The 9,181-nt window shown below is 40.1% G+C and overlaps 1 pseudogene; it reads right to left on the reverse strand.

Annotated features, from left to right (window-relative positions):
• Positions 1–7,505: 7,505 nt before the first annotated feature.
• LOC118986958 (ribosome biogenesis protein WDR12-like) lies at positions 7,506–8,217 on the reverse strand (annotated as a pseudogene).
• Positions 8,218–9,181: the final 964 nt, after the last annotated feature.

A 9,181-nucleotide genomic window follows, 5' to 3' on the forward strand; every position in this document is an offset into this window, starting at 1 on the left:
AGGCCTCTGCTGATTGCTGTGGAGGGAAGAAAAGACTTGAACCTGCCAAAGGGTGACAGAGGCACACAGTGAAACTTACTTTGTGCCTATTGGTTGCTAAAGTCATGTGCCAAGGGCACCGACCCATCAGAATGGCTGCCAGCCCAGAGCTTAGCAGGCTCCTGGAGGCCCCCAGCATGCCAGACACACACCTGTTAATTGTTGGTCCAGGCTGAAACCCAGGGGATCCCAGAGAAGGGACTGGAGGAGAGGAAGCTACTCTGGGATTCCAGGACGGTGGATAACATATCATTTAACATATCTATAACATTTAACTGGTTTCACAGATATGTTAAATAGCTGTGGCCATACTTTGAACCAGGGGAGTGGGAGTGACTTCAACACAGAATGTAACTCGGAAGCAACTCCTCCTAGTTACAGCACCTTAGAGAACTTGGAGATGATTGGCTCCACCCCAAGGGGACATGCCTGCCTGGACTTACTATGGCAGCCCAGTAAAGCTGGAAGAATACAGGGATGCTGGCAGGTGTAACTGATTGTGGGAAGAGCTGGAAATGGGGCTACAGAAGAAGATTGGCACTGGGATTCAAACCCAGGAGTGGCATCCATTTGGTGTCTTTTGAGACCATTCGGCTTGGGCGACTTGTTGGGAGCATGCGGCTTTGGAGGAGTTGAGATCACCATGTGGCATTGGCAGAGGCAGGACCATGAGTTTTTGGAGGAGTAGGGACCATGAGGCTTTGGGGTGTTCCCTTTTGCCACATTGCTTAGGAAACAGGAGAGACTTTGCTTGGAAGAAAAGGAGTGAAAGGACTCTTGCTGGTGGGCCATGAGAAAATGCCACAGAGATTTGGATTAACTGGAGATCATGGTGGTGATACAGCCTATGGTGCCAGGAGCCTGAATAACAGACTTCTACTTCTGTTATTGAGATATGGTACCCCAGACTGGACAAAGGGGTGAAGGAAGGACTGTGTGCATTTGTGGGTATTCTAAAGGACTTCAGTATTTTAATGAAGACATTAAATCATTGCTCTAAGTCTGTATAACTTTTAAACAAATAATTCCTTTCCTTTTTACCAATCTTTGACATTGAGAGATGTCTTTCTTCTGGTGGTGGGCAAAGCAAACCTAGTACGGGGGGGAACCCCTAGAGGAAAGGGGGGGTTGGTAATAATATATGGTTCATCTCCCAACCCCAGTTCTGTTCTGTAACATATGGTAATAAGAGAGTGTTTCTTGGAGGTGGTGGAATCAGAGGGACAGTGAGTGACAGGTAACATTTATCAAGCACTCTCTGGCCCAGTTCCTCTTTCAATATATGAGCATACAAAAAATTGTATGCCAAGGTAGATAATAATTAGGCTGAAACCTAATTAGATCTTACTATGTGTCAAGGTCCAGTTTAAGGTATTTTACACGTAGTATCTCCTTTAATTCTCAAACAATTCCATGAAATAGATGCTGTTATAATATATATTATAATCCCATTTTACAAATAGAAAACTGAGGCACAAAGAGGTAATGTGGTAACTAGTCCCAGGTGATGCAGATAATGAATGGCAGAGCCATGATTCAACCAAGCAGTTTGGTGTTAGAGTCCACGCTCTTGAATCATTTACTCCTCTGAAAGGGAGTTAAGGCATGGTTTGCACAGCTATTAGGTGGTAGAGCTGGAATTTGAGCCAGGGAATCTGCTCAATGGTGGCAGGGGGACTCAGTAGGAAGTGCCCCCTCCAGGAGAGCCAATTTGTTGATCTAGGTTATTTGCTCTGGAGAGGGTATTTGTAGGAAGACCTGTCACCTTAGAAAATGTCCCCCAAGATGGATTTTTCTAGTTTAACATTAAGGCAAGCCCAATTTGGTTTTAACATTATAGCCATGGCACAGAACAGTGTCACATAGCAGTGATACACCATACAGTGACAAGAGTTCAGTTTTGCTCTGAGTAGCTGTCACACCTCTCCATCCTGGATGCATTTGTCCACATCCCACTTCTGCAAGCATCTCCTACCCTGCTTGTCCATACAAAGTTCAGTTTACCTCCAGCCCTTGGGTCCTATGTGCCCTTTTCTCCACAAGCCAGATGCAGCCTCTCCTGTCTGCCCTATTTCATTTTCAATTGGGGCCTAAGAGAAAGGAAAAAAATTAAGAAAGACAAAAGAAAGAGGGGGAAAAAAGAAAAAGGAAGGAAAAAAGGGACATAGAAAGCTAATACTTCACTGAATGTAAATGTAGATTTTATTAGGTATGTTATTCCATTTAACTCCATTGTATGTTATTCCATTTAAAGTTTACAAAAATTCTATTTTCATTTCTTTATTACTTTTAATATATTTTATTTATTATGCCATTACAGTTTTCCCATTTCCCCCTTTAATCCCTCTTCACCCTGCACACCTCCTCCCCCACCATTCTACCCTTTAGTTTATACCCTTGTATCACAGTTCCTTAGATTCTACATGTCCCATACTATTCTTGCCGTCTGCCCTGTCTATTTTCTACCTACCATCTATGCTACCTATTCTCTGTACATTTTCTCCCTCTCTCCTCCTCCCACTCCCTGTTGCTAACCCTTCCTGTGATCTCCATTTCTGTGGTTCTCTTTCTGTTCTACTTGTTTACTCAGTTTGCTTTTTTGTTGTTGTTGTTTTAGGTGTGGTTGTAAATAATTGTGAGTTTGCCGTCATTTTACTGTACTTGTGTTTTCTTCTTTTTCTTGGATAAGTCCCTTTAACATTTCATATAATAAGGGCTTGGTGGTGATGAAATCCTTTAACTTGATCTAATCTGAGAAGCACTTTATCTGCCCTTCCATTCTAAATGAAAGCTTTGCTGGATTGAGCAATCTTGGATGTAGGTCCTTGCATTTCATGACTTGGAAAACTTCTTTCCAGCTCCTTTTTGCCTGCAAGGTCTCTTTTGAGAAATCAGCTGACAGTCTGATGGGAACTGTTTAGTAGGTGACTGTCCCTTTATCTCTTGTTGCTTGCGGGATTCTCTCCTCCATTTTAATCTTGGGTAATGTAATTATGATGTGCCTTGGTGTGTTCCTCCTTGGGTCCACATTTTTTGGGAATCTCTGAGCTTCCTGGACTTCCTGGAAGTCTATTACCTTTGCCATTTTGGGGAAGTTCTCCTTTATTATTTGTTCAAATAAGTTTTCCCTTTGTTGATCTTCCTCTTCCCTTTCTGGTACCCCTATAATTCAGATGTTGGAATGTTTAAAAATGCCCTGGAGATTCCTAAGCCTCTCCTCATTTTTTTTTTTGAGTTCTTGTTTCTTCATGCTTTTCTGATTGGTCATTTTTTTCTTCTTACGGGTCCGTTCAATTGATTTGAGTCCCAGTTTCCTTCCCATCACTATTGGTTCCCTGTGTAGTTTGCTTCATTTTGCTTAGTGTAGCCTTCATTTTTCACCTAGTTTGTGACTATAATCAACCAGTTCTGTGAACATCCTGATCATCAGTGCTTTGAAGTGTGCATCTGATAGGGTGGCTATCTCTTGGTTGCTTAGAAGTATTGGCTCTGGGGCTTTGAGCTATTCTTCTTGAGCCATAATGTTTTGGTCTTTTTTCACCTGTTATGCATTAGGTGCAGAGCCTTAGGTGTTCATCAGGGCAGGGCAATCCAGGTTGCTGGGTTGTGATGCTGTATGTGGGGCCTGGGTCAGAGAGGGGCAATGGAATTTTTTTCTGCTCTCTCTTAGATTTTGATCCCATCTGTTACTTCCCACAAGCAAATTGGGCCCTTTTCTCGGATCTGGGCTCATGTACCCTCCAAGACCCTGTGGGTCTTTCCAACAAACTCTCTGTGAGCCTGGAGCCTCTCTCGGCACCCCTGAAAGTTTTCCGGTTGGTTCCTTTATGCTTTAATTCCTGTTGCTAGGGCCCTGGATTGCACGATCTGTCTCACTTTTTTTTTTTTGCCTGGTTTATCTGTGTGTGAATGTGTGGCCATGGTCAGCCAGCCACTTGCACCCTCACTGGGTCTGCCCATTGCCATCCCGATGTCTGGGATCTGCCAACTGTTGCCTGTGTGCCTGAGTTGGTCTAGCTACTTTTTCCTGCCACAACCCCTCTCTGCCAGCCACTGACTCCACCCCTCTTACTGGTTTGGATGCATGGTTAGTTGTTGTCAGATTTCCATGCAGTTCAATTTTCTGTGTGTTTTGGTTGCATTTTTGTTACTAAATTTTTGTTGTCTTTAAACTTGGTTGTGGGAGGAGGTAGAGTATTTCCATTTACACCTCCATCTTGGCTGGAAGTTTAAATATCTTGAATATAGGTAACTATTCTATGTGTGAGAAAAGTGAGGCTCAGAAGATTTTACATGCTTAAGTTTACCTATGTAAGATTTTGTTTTGAATGGAGAACTTGGTTTTCTGCCAATCCCTGTTGTCTCCCAAGGTCCTAGCTCTTATCTTCTCTATCTAATCTATCCATGTGACTATTCATCCATTTTTCCTCTGTCGTTTTCAAGGTTGCACTGCATGATCTCTAGGTTAACTTAGAGGTATAAGATTTTGTAAATATTGACTCCTGTACCTCCATCAACTTAACTTGTCTCCTTGGCTCTCCCAGGCTCTCTTCATTTCCTTTAGTCTTTAACCTGGTGGGTTCCCTTCTGACTTCCCTCTAGTTACCAGTTCTGTCCTTCATTCTTTCAGTCACTCAGAATAAAAAATCTCATCATTACATTACAGTGCCAGTCCCTGAATCCAAGTAACACTTAGTCCATTGGTCTCCCATCAAGAAAAAAGTCATGTGTAGATCATGAGTCACTGTGATCCACCCTTACTCAAAAAGAAAGGAAATTAGGAGGCTGAGAAGTGGGAAGGCATATGGGGACATACCTTTCTGTGAGCATGCTGGGTAGAATTCCTGAATGGGGTTTCTGGTAAACAGGAGAGTGAGTGCTATGCTGATTCAAGGTGACCTGCCTCGGTAAGGCTTATGAAGGGAGAGAGGCAGGGGCCTGGAGAGTATATCCTGATACTTTCTCTATCTTGGACATAACAAGAACCTAGAGGCCCTAAAAATTACCCCCAGGAATTTTACAAGAAGCCCAGGGCAGATGAACAACCTCAATTTCTTCCCTAAGAGTTTCTTTCATCTGCATGGTGTTTCAAACTCTATTAAATAAACATTAGATTCATGACATTGCTCTAGGCTTCTAATGTCTCCAAGAAAGGAGGGAAGATATAGTCACCATATTAGAGATGATAAAAATAAGATCCAAAGGGCTTATATGACTTGCTGAGGCCAGAGAGAGTGTCTATGGTGAAGCTCAGGCTGGGCCCCCGACAAACTGATTCTGGTACTTTTTTTCTCAACAATTTTTCATGTTGGCTTTTTTAAGGTGTATCTTTTAAAAGTTGGGTTAACTGAGGTAGAATTTTAATGGTCACGTCCTCTTGATTGATCTCATCCAACACTGCCTAGTGCAAAGTCACAAAAAAGTTTCTCTTATTTTTAAAAATGTTATAATTTTACCTCTTACATTTAGATCTATGATCCATTTCAAGTTATTTTTAATAGGGTACAAGGTAATAGTTCATGACTTTTTTTCATATTGAGATATAGTTGTTTCAGCACCATGTGTTGAAAAGACTATCTTTTTTTATTGAATTAACTTGGCACCTGTGACAAAAGTCAACTGGCCACATGTGTGTGGGCCTACTTCTAGACTTTATTCTATTCCACTGATCTGTATGATTATTCTTATACCAATGCACACTGACTTGATGATTATTGTAGCTTAACAGTAAGTCTTAAAATCAGGTAACTTAAATTTCCCAAATTTGTTACTGTTTTTCAAAATTATTTTGGCTATTCTATGTTCTTTGCTTTTTTATAGATATAACATTTAGAATCCACTTCTCAATTTTTATAAATCATATATCAAGATCTATAGATCAATTTGGTAAGATTTGACATATACAATATTGTGTTTACTGATCTATGAACATGACATACCTCTCCTGTCTTTTAGGTCTTTCTATATTTCTCTTAGCAATATTTTATAGTTTTCAGTGTATATGTCTCACACATATTTGTTTAATTTGCCTCCATTTCATGTGTTTTAATGTATTGTAAATGGTATTGTTTTAATATCAATTTTCAATTTTTTGCTCTTGTATTGAAACATAATTTATTTTTATATACTCTGTATTGACCTTTTATACTCCGATGTTACTAAACTCACTTAGTAGGTGTAGTAGCTTTTTGTAGGTTCTTTGGATTTTTCAACACAGAAGATAATATCATCATTAATAAAGACAGTTTTACTTTTTCTCTTTCCAATCTGTATGGCTTTCATTTTTCTTGCTTTATCACACTGGCCAAGACTTCCAACATAATGTTAAATAACATCTATAAATGCTGACATCCTTGTCTTGTTCCTAATCTTAAGAGGGAAATACACATTTAGTCTTTCTCCATTAACTCCAATGTTATAATTAAGCAAAATAAGTCAGTCAGAGAAAGATAAATACCATCTGATTTCACTTATACATGGAATCTAATAATCAAAATTAACTAACAAACAACGTAGAAACACACTTATAGGTACAGAGAGTAGATGGACACCTGACATACAGGAGATTGGGGGACTGAATAAAAAAGGTAAAGGGATTGAGAAAGAAAGAAACAAAGACACTCATAGACCCAGGCTACAGTTTGGTGACTACCAGAGGAAAAGGAAGTTTGGGAGAGGTATAAAAGGATAAAGAGGATAAATGATCATGAAAGGAGACTTGACTTTGGGTGGTGAATAAACGATACAATGTACAGATTGTGTATTATAGAATTGTACACCTGAAACCTGTATAATTTTATTAAGATAATTAGGTCTGGTTTTTAATGCTTGAAGGTTCTGTAGGTGACTGTGAAATCTCTGGGCTTTCAAATAAGTTTTACATAACTTGATTATTGTAGTTAATATATTTTATTATAATTTCTGTGTGTATAAGTTCCTTAAGAACAAGTCTTAAACTAGTACAAGTAGACATTTTAAACAATTGAACAATTATTAACAAAACAATTTGTTAACAAAAGAAATGACTGGGAAGTGAAAATTGCCAAGAATTCAGCACTTAATTATTATATTCTACTATATTTCCATCAATAAATATTTCAATGAGTAATTTCTCTTAATCAGTAAATATGTAAATACAGAGAAAACCAATCATTTCTGTCTAACTGTTCCATTTTCTCACATTTCTTTATATCCTACTCCATCAACTATCTCCTTTTTTTCTTGGATATCTTAAACCTTCCTTTTTGTTGGTGTTTACATACTGGCATATCAACATGCAGCTTTTTTTCATGTTTTAAAATGAGGAATTCAGTTTAATTTCAAGAGTTTGTCTAAGGTAAAAAATGAACAGCATATTTTATATTTTATAAACACAAACTATTGTATAATAAACACAAAATTTAAAGAAAGGTAGTGGTAACTATCATCAAGGGTGATCTGCACTGATGTAATCTGAAGACTTTTTATCAATTACATTTATAGAAAGAATCTCTATGGTCAATTTTATCAATCTTTCTTATGCTCCCACATGGGAAGTGATTGGTGAGGACTGTAGACCAGCTCTTTAGCATCTAATCACAGGAGTCAGTGCAAAATTTAGTTCCTGTGCTATCAATGGGTATGGAATGCACACTTCCAGCATGACCTCTGCAGCAGTGTGGGGCTTTCACTTTGTTTCTGCATCCCACTCCCATAAGGAAATAAACTGATCCATAGAGACACCCAGTAGTAGGCAAGACAAACACAGGCCACATCTTTTACATCATCTTTATTACCCACAATTGCCATTATTGATGTTCCTCCCAGAGACCAGATCTGAGAAATCTTTTAAGAACCTGTTGAGGCCCATACCTCTGCCCCTCACCCTGAACCAGCCATTGAAGAATAATTGTTGCTCTGACTGAGGTGCAGTGTATGTCTCCACAAATTCTAGTTCCATAGCGTCTTCTCGTGAGATCTTTTCCTGTTCCCTGTGTTTGACCGAGGGCATTCACAGAAACTAGTCCTTGGAAGGAAATCAAACTCCCCATGTTTGTGGAACTCATTTTTGGTTTCCAGCAACTTGTTCACAATGTTACTAAGGTCTGCAATTTCAGAGGCTGCAGGAACTGAGAAGGGATAATGATCTATGGCATGTTTCTCCTTGTCAGTGAAAAAACATGGCTGGAGCTGAGCCATGTGGGGAGTACACACAAAATCAGAATCTCACTCTACTGAAATATTTTGTGGGCTCTAGCTCCTAGGTGCAGGCTTTAAATCCAGGGAATACAAAATTAACAACAACAACAATAATAGCAATAACAAGAATAAAATCATAAAGGAAACAAATGACAGTCTTACCTCCTGATATGGCACTGCATCTCAGAGGGAGTGTACCTGTGCATCATGCTGCTTCTGGGGTGGAGCCTTGGAGTCAAGCCAAGGCTGGGTAAACTCATTTTGAATTTTGTCACCTCTGCTCCTGCACTTGGTGAACTTCCTCTCCTTGTAGAGCTCCGTAGCGGGGAGGGGTGGGCAGGAGGGGGGCTGGGGAACTTGGAGGTTTGGCAAAGAAGCCCTCTGTTCCATGGACCAGAAGCTACTTCCCAAACCCCCTCCCTCCCTCCTTTCTCTCCTCCCAGCACCACCTGGCCTGCCAGGTATGCAGCTCTTTTCCCCTGTTTTCAAACAAAACCAAAACAAAACCCCAATCTCTCTTAATCTTCTGTTATACCATTGGTTATCTTCTCCCAACCACTGGTACTTCTTCAAAGACTTGGTTTCATCTGTGCTTCACTTCCTGACTTCTCATTCATTCCACAGTCTCACCACAATGATTGCTATGCAGCCACCGCTCCTCTGAAAGGAAGTGGTGACACTCTGCCTGGAATGACCTCTCCCTAGTCATCTTGACCTTTCAACACATAGCCCAATCTTCATGTCTTTCAGGATGCCTTTTCTCAACACCTTCATTTCCCTGCCACAAAAGATTTGACCCTCACTGTGCTTGTAAGCCATCTAGCATGCAGCAACCTACTGCACATGTTTCTGTAAGGAGGCCCATTTGACTCTCTCTGATATCAAGGAATTGTCTTGAGGCTGGACCTTGTGTTTTACTCTTATCTCAATACTTAATATTATTCCTGCTACATTTTAGGTGCTC

The sequence above is a fragment of the Sturnira hondurensis genome, unplaced genomic scaffold (assembly GCF_014824575.4).
Source record: "Sturnira hondurensis isolate 20B ecotype Veracruz unplaced genomic scaffold, ASM1482457v3 Scaffold0004727, whole genome shotgun sequence".
Taxonomy (NCBI): Eukaryota; Metazoa; Chordata; class Mammalia; order Chiroptera; family Phyllostomidae; genus Sturnira; species Sturnira hondurensis.